Here is a 26,656-nt window from a genome sequence, read left to right as displayed (position 1 = left end):
TGTACTGGGAAGCTGAATTTTAACAATCCTAATCTATGACACAAAGCGATTGTTTGTTTTATAGATCTGTACTGTAGCAACCTGATGTTAATTTGGAAGGAAAGTAAAATCTCAAAAGAGGACTGGAATTCAGCTTGTGCTGATGCTCATTCAGTGCACGCCTCTGATTAACACACTGTAATCATGCAAACATAAGTAACCTCTGACAAGTCATAATTATAATCAGACTACATCAGGTATATGCACCAGATGCACGGAGGCTAAACCAACAATGTTTTACTGTGTTTGTCAGTGAAAGGAAGATTAAAATATTATTATATGTGAAAACATGCATCTTTTCCTGCTGTGCTATTGTAATTTCAAGCAAAGAAATACTTTGTTATTCTTTTGTTTTGTTTTATACTTCTATATTTCTATATACAAGGTCCCTCTTGCAAAAGATGCAAACTACAACATTTATTTATGGTTTTCAAAATTTCTGGTTTTGATCGTCTTCCAACTCTACGACCCACTGCCAACTCTAAGTCTCGTAAGTGTAGTTTATTATTTTTACTTTTTCACTTTTCTGTGTTTTTAAGTGAAACTGTATAAACTAGCAACATTGCTGGCACGGGTTCATGTACTGTGTAGAAACAGACTGCACACTTATTAAAGAGATACTAGATTAAACAGGTTTACCAATAACACCTCATCCTTAAAAAATGATTAAATTAGTGCTGAAAGCTGAATGTTATTATTAATAAATCTTTTGTCGCTATCATTCAGCCTACATATGTAAATTCTTTACTTCCTAGTAGTGTAATATAAAATAACCACAGCATCCATGCTTGGTTCATGATTCTAACATTTGGATGTAGCATTGTTTTCTTGTCCTATGTTTATAATTATAGGAACTGTGAAATTTTGAGGAAATGTGGCATTTTGCAGCTGTGATTTCTGGTTATTACACAGAAGCTACCACACGTTTTCAGGAAATCATCACATTATTTGAGGTTTGACTTTACATAATGTGTGCGACTCTGATACCTGGTTATTGATTGATTGATTGATTGATTGATTGATTGATTGATTGATGATACTTTATTCATCCCGAGGGAAATTGGGTTAAGGCTGCCAGCCGTGCCAGCGCCGTCTTACCCTTCCGACCATACATACATTACACAAACATCACATGGGGAAGACAGGTCAGAGGGGTATAACATGGAAAAGCACAACATGAGGAAAGATAAGGAGAAAACAATAACTCCCCCCAGACTGAGCTCCAACAGGGAGATCAGTTTGAGAACAGAAAAAAACACCTCTGCACATAGCACATGAAGAAACTCTTAATACACCAAAGAAACACATGACAAGCAACAGGGATGGGTAAAGGGTGAGAGACAGCCAATGTAGACAGTACATCCAGGCCTGCAGCCTATGCGCTGGTCTCCATGATCCACCGTCAGCATCGGAAGGGAATAAGCGTCGAAGGCGTTTGTTTATGCCCCTGCATAAACATCGTTACTTTGTTAACTTTAAACAAAGAAGAATTCCAGCATTATAATATGATCGTCAACCATTATCATTATCATCCATGAATCCTCTGCCTCTTATCTTTATCAGGGTGACAGAGTAAGAGTAAAATTTAGACCTTTCAAATTTCTAAACCCTGGTTACAAGCCTGCTTGACTTTAGACAAATCATGTTAAAGCTTCCGATTCAAAACATAAAACACCGTCGGCTCATGCTGTAATGCTCAGTAGGGTAAGTTTGAAATATTGTGGTATTTTCATTCTAAGCACAGCTCCAATTTGAGTGTACAATAAACACGTCTAGATTTTTCTGTTACCAGTCCCGTGTCCTTGGGTGGCCGTAACCCTTAAACTTTGACAGCTCACAATTTCTCATAAAGGGAAGAGATAATAGGATTTTTCATCTCTCCTCACACACGTGTGCACGCGGTCACACACAAAATCTCCTCCTGCGTTTGTGTCATGAACATTTTCTCAAAGGAAATAAAGGGTAAATCATGTGATGAATTACCTTTTCACCACGGTGCACGCCTGTTTATGTATGTGTGTGTGTGTATTTTGTGCATTTGTCTGAAATGTTTGCCGCATGCCACTTTTTGTCTAAACTGTTAAAGCTCTGCTTTGTATTCTGCAGATGTCTTCTCATCCAGCAGTGAAGGTTGGCGTTTAAAAGCAGAGACAGAGAACAGAATGAAAAACCGACAGACACAAAGAGGAAGGGGGGAAACTTTTTACCTTTGCAGATGGAGGTCCTTTCCAAACCAGCTGAGCCTTCAGTCTCAGAGCACTTTTCACATCACTAACAAAAAAGGGACAAAAAGTGGGAAAGGGAACAGGAAGAAGAAAATAGAGAGAGGTTAGTTTAGGTTAGAATGAAACAGGTCATTAAACCCATTTAATGCCTCTACTTCAAAAACAAGAAAGCTGAGCAGTGAGGTTGCATCAGGAAAAACACAGGAGCTGCTTACTATAAGTCTGAATGTGCCATTTTCCTGCAGTTACTGCGCGAGAGTCATTCAAAATAATAATATGAATTAGATTTATATAACACATTTATAGGACATTAAAAAATCTATGTGTGTCAGAGAGGGAAGAGAGATTGACAGTGAAATGGGACACAGTCATGGGAAAAAAAGTGAGGAATTGTTGAAATAAGAGCTGTGTGAGAAAACAGAGGGGGATTCCCATTAGAGAGACAAATGAAGGGACGGCTGAGGATGACAGCAACATCTGACAGTTGGCAAGTCAATGATGGACAGAGGGAGGGAGACAGAGAGAAAGAGCCCCTATATATTGAGGCTAATATGTGGCTCTGCCTCGCAGGAAAAACAAAGTCTCACACAGAGAGAGCTAACAACCTCCTCTGGCCTCTCTGGCACATGACTGTTTACTTGTGTCAAGACCCATGTGTATGTGAGTGTGTGTAGAGGAGAGACTCCCATCATTCAGTTGGTGGATGAAGAGAAAACAAAAAAACAAAAAAGCAAAAGCCTGCCGGCTATGTTACTATAAAGTACCCCTATTATTTTGTCAAACCCCACTAAAATATGACCAGGTCATTGCAGCCCATTACAGAGGACAACACCACAACAGACCTTTGACTGTGACGAGGCTGACCCACAAATGCTTCACAAACATGCAACTTATTTAAGCCAGGGTTGCTGTTTGAGGATAAGCAAGATTTTTTAAAATGCAACAGTGTCGAGACTCAGACAGAGGCAGTATTATTGATTTAAGCACGTTTTAAGTCATGCTACTTACGTAGGCTTGCAGAATGCTGAATGGAAATATATCATGGTATTCATATTATTTTGTCCATCCCTGTAAGAAAGGATTCATGGTTGAGGAGGGCATCTTTGCTGGCATGATCGTCATAGCACTAATAACCAGCTAGTTAGCTAACTGTTGCCGACTTTGTTCAGTGGACCTTTATGGTGCTGCGTTTCTGTCCGTTTTCTTAGGTATTTGGATATGGAGAGTTATTCTCAACCAACACAAACATATTAGACTCCAGTGCAGTCTTCCAAAAAACACAACAGTGCACAGCTCGATGGTGCACTGTCAACAGGCGATTGATTTACAAATCAGCCATATAACAATATGAAACGCACAGACGGTGGCTTTAGAGGACACTTTTTAATTGTTTCACTTCAACTCTTTGTATGATAGAACTTTGTTCTTCTTCGCATCTGGCACTAGCCAACAACAACACAAGCAAGAGCAGGCAACATGTCTGCCTGCAGATGCTCTCAGCTGTCTGTAGCTCATTATTATTTGCCAATGCACTGCCAATCAAGAACCCAGCTGAGTCCTTAAGGCCCCAGTCCCACAGGTCTAGAGGCCAGTGCCTGGCTGTCTGGCAACCACTGGTTGCTAGGGAAAAATGTACATTTCCCAACCAGTTGGCAACCTCCTTGCAATTGCTTTGATCTTTAGCAGACTGGAACTTGCTATCATATCTGCAAACCCCCATTTCAAGTACTCTCTGGGCAGTAGCGAAACTGTGGAAAGTGTGACACAAACCAGAAATGCTTCTATTTTACTTTTACTTTACAGGCAAACATTCTACTTTTCCAGCATTGCACTTTTTCACATTTTTTATCACCTGGTTTGTAGTTAGCATGTGTTTGCTGGTGCAGCCCCCTGTTTGTGACCAATTTCACCTCGTGACAGAATTACATTTTGTTACCCGACTGCACAGGCAACACATCGTTCTCTCAGGATATTTGCATAAAATGATTTCATTGGCTAACAGCTGCACTGGATCATTTGAACAAATGTGATTTGATTGGCTGACGGCTGCACTGGCCCTTGGGAAGTTGAATTTCTCTCGACTTTGACTCCAAGCAGGAAGACTAAAGCGAAACAATGGATCCATAATTCAGTTTGGCAATGTGTGACATCACCGATTCAACGCAAATGAGAAGTGAAGGCGTCGAAGCCTGAAATGCATCCATGTGAATCTTGCCTAAGTCTATGAAGCCTAATACTCACGGCAGTAATTGTCATACAGTTCCCCTACATCACCTTTACTAATGATAAGTGTCATTGCAGAATTACAAATTAGATTTAAATTGCATTACATGATATTGTGAGCTCAATAATTTGATTATCTACATTTTGCAGGATAATTTAATGCAAATTGACAGAATGTTATGTGTTATGCATGCAGAGGTCTATTCTTCTGTCAAGATGCTTTTTGGCAATAAAAATCTTCGACCCAGAATGAGTTTTATCTTTTCATAGACCTACTCTATATTCAGATATTGCACATAAAAACTGGTAACACATATCAATTTGTTGCATAATTTGATTCGTGTTGTATTAATCATAAGTAAAAATTACAAGATTATCTCTGTTTTTTCAAAAGGACAAAGAGCTCAAATGTTCAAGTCCTTTTGAGTCATGATGATTTGATGTCATTAAAGAAAAGTCCAAATCTAGTCATGCGGCTTCTCTCAAGCTTGAGCATAGCTTTGGAGTCTTGGCTTTATGCATCTTGTTGAATAGTCAGTATACTACATAATCCCTTTATTGTAGTTTCCTCTATTTTGAGCACTCAAGGGACCTTTTGTAGGCCTGTAAACCAGAACAAAGAGACTGATGCTGATCTCTCTTTTTCTCTTTTTCTTTATTGTTTGTTTTGTCTGTCTGTCAGTGTTAGACCAGTTACTTATACAGAATATGTATTCCTTATTACCAATGAAAAAAGTTGTTGCATTGCTTTCGGGCAGCTCAGCAGCAGACATCCAATCATTCACACCTACATGTTGCATCTTTTGTATTTAATAAGTAGAAATCAAACATCAGACTTGCTGCCATCCCTACAGTTCAGAAACATTTAATGACCTTTTCACCAGCAGGTGTTTTAGCCTCAGAGGCTCCACAAAGTTCTCCAGAAATCTTTAAACATTTTGATACCAGCAGACTACTGACAGCAAACCAGCCACGCACATAGATATCAAAACACAGAGTTCATAATCATCACATGCTACAGTGAAAAGTAAAATAATATATGATTTTAAAATGATGGAATTTTCCTTATTAATTTAAAGATTTTTTCCCATATGTTTTTACCACACGCTGAATAGTAGCGCTTGCCTTGTAATATTGTATCCATTTTTTTTACACTTTTTTTGTTTTTTACATTGTACTCCCTTCACCCATCACAGACTGCCCCTTACGAAGTGTGTATGCGTGGTACTGGAAAATAAAATCACATCACATTTTCCTACCCAACACTGGTCTGAGGTTAGATCAGGCTGTTGAGAGTGAAACTAAATATAAGAATAAAAAGAATAAAAATATAAACCTGATGTCTTTGGAGATGTTCCAGCTTTTTTTACAGGCTCAAGAAGTCAACTCAGACATGTCAAGTCTAAAGTCAAGTCATTTGGCCAAAAGCTGGAGTTGGTACTTTGAACTGAAAATGATTAAATCTACTTCCACAATTGAAAGAAATGACGACGAAAATAAAAAATCACATCTGCACAAACATACTCACACAAAGACACTCATTCAAGCACCGCAGCTTATGTTTTTTTATTAGCAAGAGAGCCGCTTGAGCCTGAGGATGCGGAGATGGACAGAACCAAGAGGGAGAGAGACTGAAGGAGGAACAGGAGGATTCTGGGGAATGAGAAGTTGCCTGAGTGGAAAAAGGCAAAATAGCAAACAGTTGCAGATGAATGGCTATAGAATGTTACTTACAGCCGAATGATACTGCTAACAAGTGTAGCCATTTTGTACTTGTGTGAGTCCTTGGAGCCTGCTGGCCAGAATAAACAGTGAGACATTCAGACAACATCCCTGAGCTCCGCAGCTCTGATCTTTACTGCAGGGATCCGTTTTTTCAAACATCACACGCTTTCCGTAATCGCAGAGGGCGACGGTGAAAACACACGTATTCTGTGATCAACCACAAAGACACTTCTGTCTCTCGTGTCATTTCTGGCATTTGACATTACAAACCGAATGGAGACAACACAAATTAAAATCATTCAGGTGAATCCACATGCAGTGGAGGATGAAACAGAGGAGGTCTGGTAGGTTTACAAGAACAATAAAGGAGAAAAACATGGGGAAATGATAGGGGTGGGGGGTGTTAAAGTAAAACAAAGAACAGCTAAAATTGAGGTTCTGATGCATTACCTGTGGCAAATTAGCTAAACATAGAACTACTACTGAACTGCCTCGCACACAGACGCACACTGAGTGCTCTTCAAGTATTCCTTATGCATTAGCAGTGTGCTTGCTTCTCTGTAGTCCCCTTGACTGCAAATGGAGAGGACAGCAGAGAGAGGTGCTGCGTGTTTATTGTTATCCTGACAAACTAGTGTCTGTAAAGGCTAAAAACGCAGTGACCAGCGAGCCCAGGAGCACTGTGAGTGAGTCAGACTCAGCTGGTCTCCATTAGTGGGAGGTCTGTAGTGTGGGATATCTGATTTGCTGAGAGAAATATATATATATATATAAAGAAAAGAAAAAAGGGAAAAGAAAAAAATCAGGTTGGCCGCAGGCAAGCTCGGGGCACTCTGAGCCGGCCATGGCAGCCTCTGTCTCAGCCCTCTGAATGTCATTTCACTTGACTGCTATAAACATATGCCCTGTATGTGGAATGTACCATGCGGTGTATGCATTGTGTTAACATTTGTCAACAACACGTGCTTGAATAAAGAGCTGGATGAAGTTTGCATAAGCCGTAGGAAGCTGCACAGCACCTGCCTGACACCGAGCAGCAGACAGACTGATCCTGATCCTTCTTTGCTGTCATGCAGAAGCCCGCTCCTATCAAGACTGTAAGTGTGTGGGCTCAGGAGTGTTTGATGGGCTGCAGGACCACTAACGAATGCAAAGAGCCAAACCTGCTCTGTGGGACATCAAAGGACTCTCCCACGGCATTAGAGATTACCTCGGTGTCTGCGTGGACACTTAAGATACCAATAAATGTGTTTTCCAAAGGACACACGCTGGACGACAAAAGCCATCAAATCCCTTATAAATAGGAAGAAGAGAGCTCTCGGGGCTTTGGGGAAGAAAGGAAGTTAAGTCTGTCCAGAGGGAGCCGAAAAGGAGAATGGAGGATGGAACAACACCTACCAGGACCGGCGAGAACAATCTGCGACAAAAACAGTCTAAAGGAGGTGTAGAGTGTGATGAGAACAATCGAACACGCAACTAGGCCAAACTGAGAGAGGAACAAGTGGAATACTTAAAGGGGAAACAGCTAGCTGGTAAAATTTTTATGTACACTGGGACTTTGTACCTGGTCTTAATGACCCTCTCTGTCCCACTCCGCAGACACTTGAGTATGCATGAACTGCATCAATGTGTTGATATATATATATATATATATATATATATATTTCAACACTATGTATTTCCAGAATAAAAATGACTGTCATTGTGACTTTCAAATCAAATGTGAAGGCATTTTATTTTGAAAGAAAAACACGTCTTTTGAGATTGGGATTAGCCTCACAGCCTCTGAGTGGGTGGCCTCACAGCTGAGCAGGCAGGGACACAGGCACACAATGTAAATTAACTTGTGCTTATAATTGTGGCTTACAAATCCAGAGCAGGCAGCATTTTGTTAGACGTGGTGTGCTGTAGTGAAGTGGGTGGAGGTATTTTAGGCAACCAAGATTTGAAGTGTTGAAAGTTTCATTAATTTCCTAGCTGTGACTGGCAGATGCAGCATTTCTAAGCCTCAGATGGGCATTCGAGTGTTCTGTTTTCATTGTCTGTGCAAAAGACTTGTCAGTTTAATAATAAAAAAAGCTTAAAGAAGCATGTACATGAATACTTAAGTTGAGAAGTTACCTAGTGTATGACTACCTTTGAGCACACAACTCCAGTGAAGACAAACCCAACACCAGGTTCTGTAGAAAAATGCTAGAAGCAATTAGCAGTTTAAATCAGGTTAACAGCAGGGCTTTTTAGTACTTCCTCTTCTGCTCTGTGGATTTCCTACAACTGTGAGTCACACCTCTGGTTTGTCTCTGTTGTGATAGTATTATTTTTTAGAGCTCAAGAGCAGAACCAGGGGTGTCAAACTCATTTAGGTTCATGACCCAAACACAACCGAATTTGATCTCAAGATGGCCAGACCAGTTTTCAATTCAATTCAATTTTATTTATTTAGCACCAAATCACAATAGCAGTCACCTCAAGAGACTTTAGTTTTGTAAGGCAGAGACCCTACAATAATACAGAGACAATCAAACAACCCCCTTTGAGCAAGTCTTGGCCACAGTGGGAAGGAAAAACTCCCTTTTAACAGGAAGAAACCAGGCTCAGGACGGTGTAGCTATCTGCCTTGATTTGATGGGGGTGATGGAGGGAGAGAACTGTGGAAGAGAACTAATGATTAAATGCAGAGTGGTGTGTAAGCACATAGAGCGTGATGAGGTGAGTGACCAGGAAACATGCAGTGCATTAATGAATCCACTGTATTATAACTGCCACTAACTATAACTATCAGAAATGTGAGGTTGCTGGTCAAACTCACAAAAAACATCAGCTCTGCTCCTGAGTTTAACCACCTTAGGCCCTAGGCACACAGAGACCTGTGAGCGAAATGAAATCTGTGTTTTGCAGCCGTAATACACGACTTTTACTTTGAAGGTGAACACTCCCCATTTGTGGTTTCTACCCCAACTACTGCTCCATGAGTAGTTGACCAGTGTTAGTGTCTTCCATGCAGACTATGGGCCAATCGTCTAGTGACCACAGAAGTGACAAGAAGGTTTTTAATGCAGCACCTTCTCTCTAACCTTTTCCACCTAGTGACAGCCTCAAGAAACCACACGGCAAGCAGTGAGGGAATACTGGAGGTCTCTGAGCAGTGGGCGAGGCTTTATTTCAGTGTGGTATGGGAGTTCATGTTAATGCTATGAATAAAAAGGCTGTTTTTAACTGTTTTTTCCTCCTGTTTTGAGTATGTTTGAACATTTACGTTTAATAATGGGCTGTAAAAATAAGACTGACTTGACTTCAGTTGATTTGATGTTATACATTCTTATCACTGTCAAACCAATGCTTCTTGCTACATAATACAGTCAAAGTAAGAAATTATGCCCTCCTTTTCTCCCATTATGTAGCTTTTGTTTGGCTGGTTTTAGTTGCAAATGATAATGAAAAATGAAGACGCTAAGACCGTAATATAAACAAAAAGAAGTTTCTGAAACTCCAGCACAGTTATTCAAACATTAATATTCAATGTGCGTACTGAAAACCAATATAAGTTTCTGCTTGTGTTCCAGGTGCTCCAGCTGATTCTGACTGCACAGTGTCACAATGTTACTTAACACATCAGGGAGTGTTTGTTTGGTAGCTTGTTTTACCAGCCAGGAGCGAAACCTGAATTGTGTTTATACCTGTATATGAAGAGATCACATTAGTTTGAAAGTTGAAGTGAGTTTTTGTATCAAGTTTGTGTTTTTCTTTTTTGTGAGTGTGTTAGTTTCACTGTCGGTGCGTGACAGAAAAGTAGAACTGGTGCTGTTTAATGACTTTCAAACTGGTGTATCCACAGACAAAAGGCACAATCATAAAAATAAAATGTTCATTTCATTTCAATTTGGTTGCTGATGTTTTTCTTTTTTGTTCTTTTTTTGGTTTTTTGTAATGCAATTTTACAATCAGTAGCAGAAACATCCAACTTGACTCCAACATAAAGTACAGTCATAGTTGAAGCAGTAGAGATCATAATTGAACTCCCTTGGTTATGAGGCGCAATGCCATTGTTCTTAGTCATTACTCCCAGCATGCTTGCTGGGTCGTTTTCCTCTCTGGCAAGGTGTCAATCCCGCTTCCCTGCACTGCCTGACGATGTCTTGCCAGGCGTGCGGCTAATCTTTCCTCCAAACAAATGAAAATGGATTCAGGAGCAACTGCAGATATAAAACACAGTGAATCAGAGCTCACAGTCCTCTTGTCTATCTGCATGCACAGTCCCAGAGGACAGGGGAAAAAAACGAGAAAAACTTTTTCAATTTCCTGCTAATAGCAGCACTCCCAGACACACACGTGGTCGGGTCAGCGATCAGCTATTTCATGCTGGGCAAACTGACACACAAACACATTGACACACGCACACTGAGAAGACATTGCCTGAAAGCTGAATGCTGATTTGCTAATGAGCTGTCATGGTGACTGATACTGCCATTTAATTGGCTGGCAAAGGGGGCAATTAGAATTCAGTGCATAGATGCACATCAGGAGAGGAAGACAGTCGGGTTAGGCTGTCTGTACATTATGTGTGAGACTGTTCGCTTCAAAGTGAAGCACACACTGGAACACCGGAGGCATGTCACTGACTTATTATTATTATTATTATTATTATTATTATTATTATTATTATTCAGTCTGATTATGCTTTTGAACTGCTCCATGATCTGAAGTATGAATTTACCAGTCAGTGTGAATACATGTGGGTTACTTTGCATGCAGTGTTTCTTTTTCTTCTTCATCAGTTTTTCTAGTTTATTTTTCTTCTATCGCCCCCCTGCACTCTTTCTCATTTCATTCCTAGTTCACATCTTTTTCTTTATGGCCATGGCTCACTCTTTCTCTCTCTCGCTCTCATGTTTCTCATCACCATCTGCTGGCTCAGTATGCAACATCTGTCCAATTTCTTATTGTCACTTTCCTCCTGTCCCTCCTCAGACGCGACTCTCTGTCCTTATGTCTGTCTATCTGATTTGCTTGATTAACTTCAATATGGTTTACAGAGTGTAACACTTCCCCTTTCACATAAGGACCGCCCTGATAAACATCTGACTTTACATACACGTTATAAATTGATTTGCATGTCATTGATTGAAATAGGTATTTGATCAAAACACGACTTGGTCCTTGGTGGAGACACTTGTGGAGGAAGGAGGTTCTCATCCAGGATTTTACGATACATGGCCCCATCCAGTGGCATCTCAATACAGTGAAGTCATCCTGTACCCTTAGCGGAAAAACAGCCCGAAAGCACCATGTTTCCACCTCCATGTTTGACTGTGGGCGTGGTGTTCATTGCTCCAGACACAACGGGTCGAGTTGATGACAAAGAGCTTGATTTAAGATTTCTCCAGAATTTTCCCTTTAATCATTTAGACGTGTTCAGTGGCAGATTTAAGACGGGCCTGTACACGGTCTTTCTTAAGCAGGGGCACCTTGTGTGATATCAAGGTGGTATAACTGGTGAATGTTAACAAGCTCCTCCCGTGTAGTTTTGGGCTGATCCACCACCTTTCTCACATTCAGCCTCAGCCCATGAGGCGAGATCTTGCATGGAACTCCAGGCCAAGGGCGACTGACGATAAGTTTATATTTCTTTCATTTCATAATAATCGCACCAGCAGTTGTCACGTTCTCACCAAGCTTCTTGGTGATGGTCATGTAGCCCATCCTAGAAACTAAAATAAAAATTTCATTGTAAGTCATTATCACTCTGGCCCAATCACTTTCTTTCCCGCCTTCTGCGAGCCAGTCAGTCTCGTTTCCACGTGCTGTCTTTTGTCATTCTGCCTTTCAGATTCTCTCCACCCCTTCTCCACCTCATCCTGGCTGCTTCACCTCTGCCATCACTAGCATCTAAACTCTGGGGGTGTCCTGTCCTACTTTTCCTACTGTTGGACTCTCCTCTCATCTGCTCTACTACTCATCATCACAGTCTAATCATTCTTATTTATTACTAAAATTCATGTTCATTTCCTTCTAACAAAACCCATATAAAGTAAGGTGCTCATGTAAGGGGTACAGGAAGGACAAGTAAAAATCAAGAAGCACAGATTCGCTCGTGTGTGTCGTCCCACTGGTTTTCCTTCTGACTGTGACATTCTCTGACATTTATTTTTCTGTAAGAAAATATTAAATTTTGTTTTGGTCTGAGATGTTTAATGTTTTATGTTTAATCCTTGAAATTTTAGCTTTATTCAAATAAGGAACTTCCTTCTCATGTATTCACACAGACTGAAGAATGGCAGAATCTGGATCCCTGTATCTGCTGCTCTCCCCCCCACACACAGTAAAAAGTGTTTGCTTTATCTGGGTTGCCAGGTTTGTGTTGATCTGCTATGTTGTGGTTGTTAAGTCTGTGTTTAGCGTTTGTGTTTCCTCATTTCCGGTAGCTTTCGGAGCCCCAAAATCGTCCGCCTGGCATCACGTGCAGTGGGCTTACTACGTTTAAATTTGAATGACAGTAGTGGTAACAGTCCAGGAATGGATGTATTTTTCTCTTTGAATGTTTTGTTCATCTGTTTCTTTCTTTCTGTCTATTTGTCTCTTGCTCATCTTCCATGAAGCCTCTCTGAAAAAACCTTAGACTCAAGCTTCATGAATAATTTCTGTAGACATTTTAGAGTTTCATGTGTGCTGGTGTGTTTGTTTGTTTACTTGTGTGTGTGCGCGTGTGCACAAGAGTGCGCGTGCACGCAGGCCCAGGCGTGCACGCTGCCTTGTATGAGCCGGGGAGGAGCCAGCACGGATCAGTGACCTTCGCACTGTTACATTTTTAAAACAGGCCGTGAATAATAGATTAAGTTAGAATAAAACAGTGAAGGATGAAATATGAATTAAAATAATGTGAATTAAAGAGATGGGGGGTGAGGGAGGGAGGAGAGGAGCAGCAGGGAAGGAGAGTGGGTTTGGGGGGAGGGGATGGGGTGGGTACAGGGAGAAAAGATGTTGTAAAGAATGTTATTTGTAAAGTATAAAAGAGAATAAGCTGCTGTTACACCACGTTCTGGCCAACATCATTAACGTCATAGTTAAGCATTTGTGCACTTTTTCTCTTTGCAGAAACAGGAAACTTTAACAAAACTGAATCAGCATTCAGAAAGCCCCAAAGAGCTCTTTAACCGTAGCTTGTGCGGCTCAGAACAACATCAGACGTGACTGATATACAATTTGTGTCTTTAAATGTCATCGTAAAAAGCATAAAAGGTTTGTGACGCATGCATAGTACTACAGGTACAGATAGGAGGAAAAACATTTTCTTTTAAGATAAAATAAGAGAAAGTAGCTTTAACTAAATTACATCAAAGCTTTATCTTGAAGTAAAGATGAAGCTCGCTAAAACGCTGAAAACAAAATTGCAAACAAAATGTTTGCAACTCTTAAATCATCTGAAGATGAATCTGACCTCTTTTCTGCGTTAGTGTTTTGATTATTTCTCTTCTGTGGGAAAACCCGAGACTCGTCTCATAACGAATTTGTCCAGATTCACTGATAAACACAGCGGCAAATGAAATGCACTTTTCAGTGTTTATGCATTCAACGGTCTCTACAAACACACTCCAAGTGGTTTAACAAAGTGCCGTGAAATAAAAACAAATCTGAAAAATGAACAGTCCCAAAACAAAACCAAAAACAAGTAACGTGAAGATCCCAAGTCATTACTGAAGTTCCTGAAATATGACTGCAAATAAATAATAATGAACATAATAATTCAGAGAAGCAAGTTTAACATAGCATGGCTGTGTTAGCTTAACAGGTAAAACTAAGAATCTGGATTAGAGATAGATAAGTGTCTTGTTGTGCTCGTTCTTCTGCACAAAGCGAATCGTTCGAGTGTTGCTTTCTCCAGTCTAAAAGAACAGGTCAGTCTGAAGGACAGAGCAAAGACAAAAAGCTATAGTGTTGTTGCAATTAAGGCAAGAGAGCACTGCTGCTCCAAATGAATCGTGCAAATTTGTAAATTCATATATTTATTTTTCAGTCAATGCACTGAAACGCTGCTGTTTGTTTGTAATGTGACAGCTCCAAATTAGAGCTTCCAACTCAATACATTTAACTCTGATAGTCGAGGAATAGAAATTCCACTTTGTTTCCAGACAGACCACACTTAAAATTGCTTTTATTGATTCGATATTTACTCTGATTAAATGGGTATGTTTGATGTGTGCAGTGTAAATTACTCTAATGATCTAGCCGAGCACCACATTAGTGACTCCTCACTATCACCTATCACATTTGTCTTACTTCATAGTACACCTTTCTAATATTCAGCACGTCATGCAGCATGTAAGAGGCCCCTGAGGACTTTTTTTTTTAACATTTATTTGCGTGTTTAAAATCGTAAAAGTAAAAGTGAACAGCTAACTAAAAAGGTCAATAAATGAGTGATTTGAGCGATTCTTCATGTGTTACATTAGCTAAGTTGCTTTTAGCCACCTGAAGTATTCAGAGCTTATTTAAATCCCTTCCTTGCTTTACTGAGTTTGTTTATTGTGGAGACGCAGTGCACTCACCAAACACTGCAGGCCTTTTTGTGTAATTATAACATCTGTCTCTCATAATTACGACTCACTATCTAATAAATATGAGACACTATCGCATAATTATGAGATCCTGATCTCGTAATTATGAGAAAGGGGTTGAGGTGGTTATCAGTCATCACTGTTTGAGAAGACGGAGGCATGATGGCGCAACCATTTGCTTTGATTTCCCCCTTGATTTGAAAATAGGAGATATTAATGTCACTGAGTAACATATTATTACTATTAATATTAGTGGTGTGGTATTGTATGCCTCGAGTGCAGTACAAGTCACATTTCTGCATGATACAATCCTGTAAAATGAGGCCTCGCATGAAATAAAGCAGTAGCTTCATGCACGTCTTGTTGCAGAGTCCCGTGTAATAGACACTAAGAGTGAAAACATGATAAGCATAACAATTATGTCATCGCTGTGCAACTAGAGTCCTTGTGCTGGCAGAGAGCACACTCGCAGGTGCTCTCTTCATTCATTGCTCAGTTCGGTTAAACCTGTGCAGGGTGCTTAATGGATGCTTCAAAGTCATACATGAGAAATTTAGCCAAGCTATCAAAATTTGTGGACCTGCCTCAGTATTGTGGTACCATATAGCAACAGCTGTCATTTTCCCGATCAGAGTATAATCACGGTACATCACACAGAAAGCAGTAGCTGATCAGTGAAGCCTCTCCTTTTTTTTGACTCAGACGCCAAACAGCGTCTCTGGATCTTATCAAAAAGTAAGATTCATGCTATGCAACCAGCAGGAGAATACTCCCACAGCGCAAACTTATGTTAACTCAGCAGTAAAGTTTTTGATCATGGTTCAATAGAAACAGAAAGCTGGCTTCAAATAAATGAGCTTAATTTACTCCAAGAGAAGAAAGACTTGGATGGAGCTGGTTTATCAGACTTGTACGAGTCGATGGACAAAATTCAGCACCACCTCTTGGCCTTCGTGACTTCTGCCTTCTGTTGTGAGTGCGGGTTTGATTTGACATTTCAGAAGAACATCCTCCTTCACTGCTGCAACTCACCACGGAGCTCTTCTGCCACTCCATCCCACAGAAAATCTATCGAGACTTCCAACTTTGAAGTCCTCCCGATAGCGAATGATCAAAACAAACGAGTTCTTGCTCATCAGCAAAGCATCGACTGCTCTGCTGCAGATGCTCATTAAATTCAGAGATTGTAAAAATGAGCTCAGAGAGAGAGACAACCTTATGGCTCCTCTTTGCCTCGCGCTGCTGCTGGGAAAGGCGAAGTGATGAGGCTCAGAGAGATCCTGACAGACAGTCTGCTGACAAACCTCATCGAAGCGACAACAGATCATCCCGGGTAAAGCGAAAGCTCTCCTCAGATAGTTAACGTCATGTTGAAAGCAAACTTTGCTTTGTTTTGTTGAGTTAGCTTCACACATGCCGTGTGCTGGAAGGCAGGAGAAGCTGCCAACCTAGTCATGCTCTGCTCAGTCAGAAAACCACTCCATCATACACTCCATCAGTGAATCAATTTACGCCACAAAAGCTCAAATGAACGGACACGAACAACACACACGGCCACTGCTGCGGTCCACTACGACAGCAGCCTGGCCGTGTGATGATAAATTGTAGTTACCCAGTGTGTGGTGAGATGTTCTGCTCCTCTGTACCTCTGTGCTAATACCAATGACATCTTTCATAGATCATGTCATTTTCTACTGAGCAGAGAGGGAGAGAAAGCGAGCCATCTAAACACCTGGTCACCTAGGGAGCACTGACCGAGGAAAGAAGGCAGTTTAGGTGACATTGAGGATGAAATGCATTTCACCGCCCATTGTCCTAAATGTGAAACAGCTAGAGAAGCAGATATTCACCGCATGCATCAGATCTCCCCTCTGCAGATTTCCCTTGCAAAGTGCAGCTGTAAATAACAAATGTACTGATGTGCAATGTGATGCCATAGTTTACATACTCGTAATTAAATCGAGCATTGCTTACCCCAGCAGATCAGCTGATCATCTGAGCCATCAGCTCGCATCACCTGATAGCTCATGAGATGCCCTTCTGCATATCTGTCGCTTATATAGCAGTCTAAGCTGCTTCAGCACGCCCACAGTGACTGCATATCTGCAAGCTGCTTTGCACCCCAACTCCTACCTTCATGCTGATCTGACTTGATCAGTGTCCTAACTCTTATTATCGGTGCCTGCTCTGTTTTGGGTCCTGCTGCCTCGCTCTCTGCCTCTAGCTTTGCATTTTTCATACATACAAATAATTGCATATGGAAACAACAATCTTCTTTTGACTATGGTGGTCCTGACTGAAGGTTATAGGGCAGGGGTCTCAAACTCCAGTCCTCGAGGGCCGCTGTCCTGCAACTTTTCCATGTGTCCCTGTTGCAACGAACCTAGTAGGTCATTAGCAAGAGTATAGAACTTGACTGCATGCTGAGTTGGCAATTCAGCCATTTGATTCACGTTACAGCAGCTCATGAGTGAATGAACATGGTGCAATAAAAGTATTTTAGAAGTATATGTTTCCAAATACATATATTTACTTAAATTTACTTGAGTAGGTAGGATTAGGGGTTGCCACCTCAGCATGCAGTCAAGTTCTATACTCTTGCCAATGACCTACTAATTGTATTCAGGTGTGTTGCACCAGGGACACATGGAAAAGTTGCATGACACCGGCCCTCGAGGACTGGAGTTTGAGACCCCTGTTATAGGGTATAGGGTGTGCTGAGGTTATGCATTTCCCTTAGTATTCATTAACAGTGTTCATGCTGTACAGTGTACAGTCATGCTTTACATTCTGGAAAGCAACAGCAAAACAGATGACACCCTAAATGGAATCATTACAACCATCATGTCAATAATGCAAAGACACATCTCGGTTAATCTTAGAGGAAAATATTGCTGCTGGGCTTCTGAACACAAACATTCATGGTCATTTCTGAACCATATGACAGCACTGTTTTTTTCAGTGAGCACCTAGTAAGTGAAATTCAAGTGACATGAACACACTAGTATTCATGCCCCTGGCTTGCAGACAGGTACTTGGGTTAGGCTTCCATGTTAGGTGGCTTAGATGATCATCCATGCTTTATCCTCTGCTTATCCAATGTGGTTGTGGTGGCATCAGGCTAAGCAGTGTACTCCAGACATACCTCACTCTAGAAACACATACCTGTTCTTCCTCTTGTCTGAAGAATTCCCAGACAACATGTATAATCTCTCCAGTGGATTCCGAGTCTGTCCCAGGGTTCCTCCCAGTTAGACATGCCCAGAAATCCTCCAAACAGAGAATAAGTTAGGTGTTCACCATTTTATGTGCTGCCTATAACAGTGATGCATTGCACCTTTCCCTTTAAAAAAATATCAATATTCCACCACAGGCTGATTCCAACAGACAGGAGATGCAGTAATAAGGGAAATAAGGGTTTAAGGGTTTAAATCAGTCGCAGACAGGAAAACAACGCGTCCTTCTCATCATTTGAACAGAGGCTCAAGTGTTGCTGCAATACAAGGCAGAGTTATCTGACAGGGCACTGAGCCAGGCAATTAAGTACATGCAGAAAACTGTATTTCCCCTGTTTCCTTTAGGTGTCGGAGATGAAAAACTTGCCACTGTGAATGGACTTCCCAAATGTTTTGTTTGGACTTTAATGAACAAAACAAAAGTAGGAATATGAACCAGGTCCCTGGTGTGCTTTGGCCTTCCTCTGTGATAGCTAAGATTAGTTTAAAAAAAACCCAGCAAGCTTTATAAGCAAAGTTAAATGAGCATTTAAAACAAAGATAAAAAAGTTAATCTGAAATGGTTGAAATTATGAGGATATAAATCAAAAGGGATTAAATGTGCATCACAAATCTGTGTAACAACTTTAATTCCCTTGCTTGCTGTTTTGATTTGACAGATCACGCTTACAGTTGCCCATATTAGACTTACAGATTGTCCAGTATAAATAAAAAGGGTGCTTTGCATAATAACATTATGTTAACACGTTTGGCAACAATGATGTCTACTGTCTACTGAAAACTGGGCTATTTGCAAGTTTAAGTTATGTTAACCTGAATAGCTATAAGGCAGTAGTTTCCCTGAGACTACAGTAGCCATCATACTTTGTGCCTGCAGTCATGTTTGTATTTGAAAACACTCTGCACATTTCACTGGATGTCACCTGCGCAGGATCTAAACCGCAACGTGGTCTATTTTTTGTGTCTCTTCCTGCCTCTCCTCACTTATTTTCCCAGTCCACCTTCCCTTGCTCTCTGTCATAAGAACACACACATATACACACTTCTGATTTCACGTCTCATCACCCCCATGACCCACATAGACAAGGAAACTAATTCACACAGGAAAGAAAGAAACAGATAGAAAGAGGGAGAAACTGAAAGGTGACAGGAGGCAGACCAAATGAGGAGGACAGGAGGCTGAGACACTAAATTAGAGAGAGCAGAAAAGACAGCAGTCTGCAGTGACGATCCTGAAGGCAAGATGAGAGGAGGAATTGGTGGGAATGTGGATTCGGAAGGGGAAAAAAAGGGCAAAAGGGAGGAGGAATGGAGCTGGATAATGCAGCCGGTAAGTGATAGACCGAGCAGTGGGAGAGGTAGAGTGAGGTCAGATGGAGAGATGGATAGAAGAAGAGGAGTGAAGGGGTGGAAGAGAAATTTGGGTCGGCGAAGTGCAGCTGCATCGGGAGGGAGCCGAAATGAGGAGGGTAAAAAGGGGGAGAGACAGGAGGCAGGAAATCAGTTGAGCAGACAGAATGTAGAGTATGTGTAGAGAGGATAAATGAAGGGGGTGAAGATGAGAGAGAGGTAGAAAGAGAGGAGGATGAGGAGGAGTGAGGAGGGGGGTGCAGAGTAACAGTCATCAGTATTCCAGCCTTGTACTCAGTTTCCAGCCAAGACAAATGAGAGCCAACATCAGGGAGGAAGTGGATCAGCTGAAAACACACCAACCTCTCCCTCTGTCACCCGGCTCCCCTTTCTCTATATTTCTCCCTGTCTCCCTTTTCCTCTTTGCCAAAAAAGAAAGAACCGTATAGTTGCAGTAGCTCATGCCGTGGCAGCCTTCCCTAAGATTGCAGAAATACGCCTAGACACATATATCTGGCACCATAAATAAATAGAGCTGCATCGGTGTGTGTAGTTCGGCCTTATCCTGGGTTATTTCAGCAGCGGGGGCATCCTGATACTGTGAGAGCATTAGTCCCCCTCCCCCACTGGAGACTTATTTGAGGTGTCATCAAGTCGGGGTTTGTTATTGACATTGCTTATTTATGACCTTTAGAGCTTGGCAAATCCAAAGGGGAAAAGATTTACACATTTGTGCAGCAAAGCATGTTAAATGTTGTCAAACATTAAACAAAGCAATTTGCTTAGAGTCTTAAATTATATCCTGCAAAATTTGATTCACTGAATATTTTAAAAAAGACTGTATAAAGTATAGAAATTTCCTGTATCAGATAGTTAAAAAACACAGACATGCATTAACTGATACGACCAAGCTTGGTTTGCAAGCTACTTCATAAACTGTACGGTGCAATGAACAGACACACATCCAGGTTAATGTTTGCTATGCAAGAACTTGACTTAAGCTGAAGCAAGAACTTCATTGATGGGTGGGACCTCCACAGTAGGTCTTATTATTTGTCCACAATAATTGCATAAGAAATACTCCAAAAGGCACCAACAGCACAAACACAGTTCAGTGACTCAAACCAGGCCTGGCAGACAATCAGTGTGTTATTTATGGTAGTCCCACCGTTAACTTTAGGTCATCCCAGTACAATTTCGAAAAACAACCCACTGTACAGATGCTATGACATGCTATTCTTGGTCTGTAAGCATGTTTTTTTAACATGGGTATTTACAAAAATTGGAGAAGAGCTCACTTATGGAGCCAGCTTTAAGTGAACGCTAGAGAAACTGCAATTCTTTTGCACCAGGAATTTACACTTGGATCCGTGCAATGTATGCTAATACTAATTAGTGCTATGTTACAAAAAAGTAAAAAATGCAAAACTAGACTTTACTCATAAACACCGAAGCACAGATTTCTCTTAGTGGAGTCATGGACACTGCAGATAATTGTATTTAAAATGCTCTAAGAGGCACCAACTCCACAAATACTTGGATTAGCAGAGGTAGAGCCCAGCAGGCAGCTACCAAGTACAACCGTTTGTGTCAGCATCCACCTGTCAGTCAAAACTGCCTCTCAGTTTGATCGCCATGGTCTTAATCTTTATTCAGTGCTTTTTTTTTCCCATCCTGCCTTTCCCTTCACCCTCCAACTGGTCATGGCAGATGGCTCCCCCTCCCTGAGCCTGGTTCGGCTGGAGGTCTCTTCATATTAAAACGAAGCTCTGCCTACCCACCGTTGCCAAGTGCTTGCTCATAAGGGATCGTCTCACTGCTGGGGCTTTCTCTCTAATACTGTATAGAGTTAACTTTACAACATAGTGCCTTGAGGTGTTGCAAATTGCAAATTGCTTTGAAATTGCCAGCACAGCTCTGAAAAGGATCTGATGCGATGATTCTGACAGTTTTGGCAAACTGTAGCAAACATGATGATGGCACTACTAGAGTGACGACTCCTCCATATCCACAACGGTTCATTAGCGTTCTGCTGGCATAGTTAACACATTTTCAGTACAAACCTGGCAAACACTGTGAGTCCTTTGAAAGAGTTAGAAAATTTGCAGTGAAATGAAAACTGATTTTGAATTCTGTCATTACAGCTTCATAAAGATGGGGTGAATAGCTGTAACTACAATTAGAGCTGTTACAGTAACATGGCAGCGATAACTGATATAAACCAGGAATTGGAGGAATAGTTTACTACATGCCACATATGTTACAAAGTTTGAGAAATAAACATGTTTGTTCTCTGGCAAAGCATCCTCCCTTATATTACCTCTACATAGTCTGGAGTCACATTTAAGTTTCGCTTGACTTGTTATTTGGTTATTATAAAGCCCCCAAAATGTTATGGAAAGAAGGCTGTTTGGTTGAAATGCACACTTTTATTACATCCAACCAAGTTTGGGTTTAATCCCATATGCAGGTGGCAACACTAGTCCATGTTATCCACAACTATTCACAAGGTAGAGGTGTTTAAAATATTACTAATGTTGTAAAGACAGCTTGCACATATCAACAAATGGCTATTTTCTGGATGTAATTTTCAGCTAGCTTAGCAAGACAATCAGGATAAGACAGGCAGCCTGGCTGAACACACTGAACATTCATTTGCCTTTGTATGGGTGATCATGTGCCAGACATTTTTTGGTTAACCAGAAGCCCTCCACGTGAACAACATTTTATAGAAAATGTACCCATCATCACCTCAAGACATGATGAGTTGCGCTACATTCAGTGCACAACTATAAGTGCAACAGGATGTGTTTTTGTATGTAAAGCAGGCAGAAAATTACTAAGTTACTCACTGGTGACGGTTTTCTTTTTCCTTGACACTTTCCAGTAATAATCCTTGTTTACAAGGAAGCACTTTATGTCCCCCAACTCAAACATTTTTCCCCATAGAGAATATTTGACATTTTTGTTCAAATGCTGAAGCCAGCATTGCAGCGGTGCTAAATATACACTTGAACACATGCTGTTTAGAAGCTCTGCTGACTGAAGGCTGTTAGAGGGAAAAAAAAATACAAACTATGATCTTGATGACACCATATATCAACATGAGACAGTCACATGCTCCTGGGCCTTGCCACAGCCTTCAATCAGCTTTGAGTTATCCCTTCAGTGTAATCTCCCCCCTCCCCTTGTGAAAAGCACAAACAGCAGCACACACAGTAATAATTCCACCCACTCTCTCGCTCTTGCTCTCTCTCTCTCTCCTGCCCCCCCACTGGGGTTTCCTGCTCTGATTACTGTTTGTTCGTACAAAAACAAAACCCACTGTGAGAAGGATGTTCAATTCTGACAGAAAATGAGAAGATACAGATTTATCATCACTCTCTCTCTCCCTCTAGCTCGCTCTCACACACACACACACACACATTCAAAAACACACACATTTACAGTTGTGTATAAATTACTTCAGAGAACATTACATCAACTTATATTCATCCCCATCAGCAGTTCCAGGCTAACTCAGCCTACCTGGATCCTGATCATAATCATGTCTTCTATAACATATGTTGTAGAGACTTTTTTGGCTTTTTGTCCCTATAAGGAAGAGACGTCCCCGTAATGTGACTCTGTAAACAGATTAAGGTCCCCACGGCATGAGTATACACACATACATGCACACACACACACACATACACACACACATTCAGGCGCTGATGAAATCGAATCACACTGTTACTGGAACCACTCTATAAATCATCGCAAAAGACACAGCGACTCGTTTAATTAAAATAATTTTGTTTTCATTTGTGTTTAGTCAGGTTTAGACAAAACAACTAACTGGTCACTTTCAGAAAAAGATTCTGGTGTAAGTGGGCAGCCGTGTGAATAAACGCGTGAAAAATCTCCGACCTTTTTTAGAAAGGCAATGGTGTCTTTACCGCTGCCCGGGGCGGGACTTGACATCCTGGTAACCAAGACAATAGAGGAGAAGCTTGCTGCCTTCTGTGGTGCCCCTGTGTAATTTTAACACATTATGTGCCACCACCATGAAATGCAGCGCTAAGAGGTCGAGCTTTCCGTGAGACCAAGCTGGTGGAAATTCTTATTGCAATTTCATGTGTTTAGTTGCATCTCTGTGTGTAAGCACAGCTCCCGCAGACCCGACTGCAGACTCATTCCACAAGCTCTCATTTACAACGAGATGCCCAATTCTCTGTCTATCTCGCTTTCTTCTTGTGCATCGTTCAATTTATAGAGTGACATAATCTTATATTCCAAAAATAACATTTTTAATTAAGCAATATGCCTACTGGAAATTGGCATGGATTTCTTCAAATCAGCCTCTAAGCATTTATTTAAATCTCTATATTTAGACATTAATTAAAGCAATGCAGCAGTGTGCTGCAGAGAACAACAACTCTATGGTTATTAGGGCCCACTGTATTGTCCTCATTGTTTTTTTTCCTCCTGCAACAAACTGCAAACACATTTACACATGCACATGCTTGGATGGAGTAATAACGGGAATGAGCTAGTGGCAGCCAATTGTCTCTACAGTATCTTGTTTCTACCAGAGAAGATAAGCAATCGAACTGAAATTAAATGAAGGGAGCAAAAAAGGAGAGGAAGGATGCATTAGCCAAAAAAATTAAGTTGAATTTAAAGTGCTCTGAAGAGGATAAGCAAGTAGGCCAGTCAAGAGAGGAGGAGAAATAGGAGGAGGAGAGGAGAGAATGGGTGGAGAGGAGAGAAACAGGATGGGGAATTGATAAATAGATCATTGTATGCGAGGAGCTGCTCAGCCTCTTCTCTCCGTCTTTCCCACGTCTCCATCTACTCCCTCCACCCCCCCGGACACCTGATAAAGAGAATTTCTAACTCATCTGTTTATTGTAAGTGAGCCTAAATAAGGCCAGGACACAGAGGAATCACACAAAAACAAAGGATCCACACACACACAGAGCGAACAGTAGCACAGTACAATGTCTTTTCCTGTTTCACGCCTTGTTTGTCTTGTCTTTTCATCGTCGAGCGTCCCCTATAAATGAGCCTCTGTGTGTGTGTGTGTTTACTCAAGGTTTTGACAGGATCGTGGCTAAACTCTTAACAGCTCAACACACACAGACTTGCACTAGCTCTTCTGACATACTGTTTCTCTAATGGAGGAAGCAGGCAGGCACACATGTGGATGGGAAGGAAAACGTGGGAGAGACACACACACTCTTCACAGATTTAATAGACAAACATAACAGAAACACTGTGCAGCTGTGATAACTTGTAGTACTACTCCTAACATGACAGAGGACCGAGAGAGGCGGGGATGCAGCAGGCTGAAAGGTTATTTATAGATTTCCCCACCCCCACACACTTAGTTTTTCATCTCGGAAAAAAATCATTTAAAACTGACTTTTTCACATTTGCAGGCAACCTTGAGCACTATGCACACCCGAAAAACTGCAGGGAATATTTACCAGCCAGGTGTTGGTGTATAAGTAGCTATGTATGTGAGTTCTCGATGATTCATGGGCTCTAATCACATTTTGATAGATTACATAAACAGTATCAGGAAGGTTTGCTGGTAAAATGTAAAAGGTTACAGGTTATTAATTACCCTTTTACATATGAAGTATGCAATGAAACTTTAACGTAACTTTGATGACTTTTTGTTTTTAGAAAAAACATTTTTTTTAAAAGAGCATCATAGAAAGTCCTCTACTGGCTTTCGGTGCTTGCCAAGGTTGACGCCGAGCGCTCGATACTTATTACATTTACGCTGATGGTAAACAGGCACTAATGTTAGAGCTCTGTTCGCACTTTAGAGCAAAAATATTATTGAAATCTGAGAACTGAGGAGCTGCCAGGCGATACAGTCACTCATCTCAGCTGTTCTTGTACGTCTGAGAAACACGTTTCCCAGAGCAATGCCGATTGATCTACCTTGGCAAGAGTCTGCACAAACACATAAGGAAGAACCAATCAGAAACAAGGATCCAAACTTGAGTGCATAATGTCAAATGAATGGAGACTCGCCAGATCTAGAGGTAGATTTTTGTGAGCCTTCCTACCCTTGAGGGTGAAATCTTATCTATCCCAGTGGCTTTGTTTGTTTACCCAGGTTGAGACTATCTATGACAAAAGGGTGTTTCACACCAAAATGATGCAAAGCCACAGAAAAAATCTTCTTAATAAAAACAAAGTAGGACGTAACTTTTAATCACTAATATTTTGAAAACAGATAAATAGGATAGTAGTATCGGATATTATAGGAGTATAGGAAAGGTATGTTGCCTTAATTTCTCGATACAATGAATGTGATTTATGTAGCGAAGATGAAACAGTTTTTCTGATCCCCTCATGCTGACTCGAGTATAGTTTCCTTAATTACAATAATATTCAACTTGGCTCCTTTGTTGCTTCTCCAATATTTTATATGGTTAATAAAAATTTAGTCAATTTAATAAGGTCATAAACCTTATTAAAATGTGTTACATTAAGAAGTTTGAGAACTTTTGCAATAACATCTTTCTTCTTACAGAGACTGTATAAAAGTTATTAAAGCAGAGCAGGATATCCGTTGTTGCTTCGCAGCACGAATGCCGTCAGACCTCTGGAATGTAATTACCACACACAACACATCGTTGATCCTAATGATGTAAACCATTTTAAGAACTCAGTGCCACATCAACGATAGCAGCAGGTGCAGCAGCGGCTCCTTACTTTGGAACATTGCAGTTTCCAACCCAAACAAAATTGGAAAAAAGGGGGTAAACATGGAGGCGTTGCATTTTTCTACGATATTGATATTTGTAAATGAACTGTAAGCAAGTGTTAAATCATCTGAAATTCTTTGCTTTGCATCTTTTAGGCATGACAGCACTATATAGTGAAATACTGGGAGAGCTGGGAGGGGGTTATTGATTTAGTTTCTTTAATTTTTATTTATTTAACTGGGAATACAAACTTTCATGAAATCCCCTGTAAAGGATTTCATTGCCCTCTGCTCTACCTACAGGTGCTGCATTTTCAGTTGAGCTCTGCCTCCATATAACCTCCTGAAATCCTCATTTTGTAAATACAAGGCATTTAAACACCACCTGTTCTCTGCCTTCATGTCCCCCTGCACTTTATTTGCAGCTGTGCACCAACACACTCTGTTAGAGAGAGTGCTCCAGTATGCAGTAAGTGATCGTTTCTGCAAGACTATAATAGGAAAAAAAGATGAATACGAATAGGACTACGAGTCTGAGCAGAAAACCTGTTTAATCTGCCTCACACGGAGAGAACAACACATTAACAATATAAACAT

The 26,656-nt window shown here is 40.9% G+C and overlaps 1 protein-coding gene across 2 annotated transcripts in view; it reads right to left on the bottom strand.

Annotated features, from left to right (window-relative positions):
• The window catches only part of LOC100697202 (protein ELFN1), a 133,467-nt gene that overhangs the window by 55,005 nt on the left and 51,806 nt on the right, over positions 1–26,656 (bottom strand). For both annotated transcript variants that reach the window (XM_025908167.1, XM_019360186.2), the window contains exon 2: positions 2,247–2,310. The gene's annotated coding sequence lies outside the window, so the exon portion shown is untranslated. The remainder of the gene's footprint in view (positions 1–2,246; positions 2,311–26,656) is intronic.

The sequence above is a fragment of the Oreochromis niloticus genome, linkage group LG6 (assembly GCF_001858045.2).
Source record: "Oreochromis niloticus isolate F11D_XX linkage group LG6, O_niloticus_UMD_NMBU, whole genome shotgun sequence".
NCBI classification, from domain to species: domain Eukaryota; kingdom Metazoa; phylum Chordata; class Actinopteri; order Cichliformes; family Cichlidae; genus Oreochromis; species Oreochromis niloticus.
Note: the sequence above shows the minus strand (reverse complement) of the source record. Positions and strands in the feature narration are given on the sequence as shown.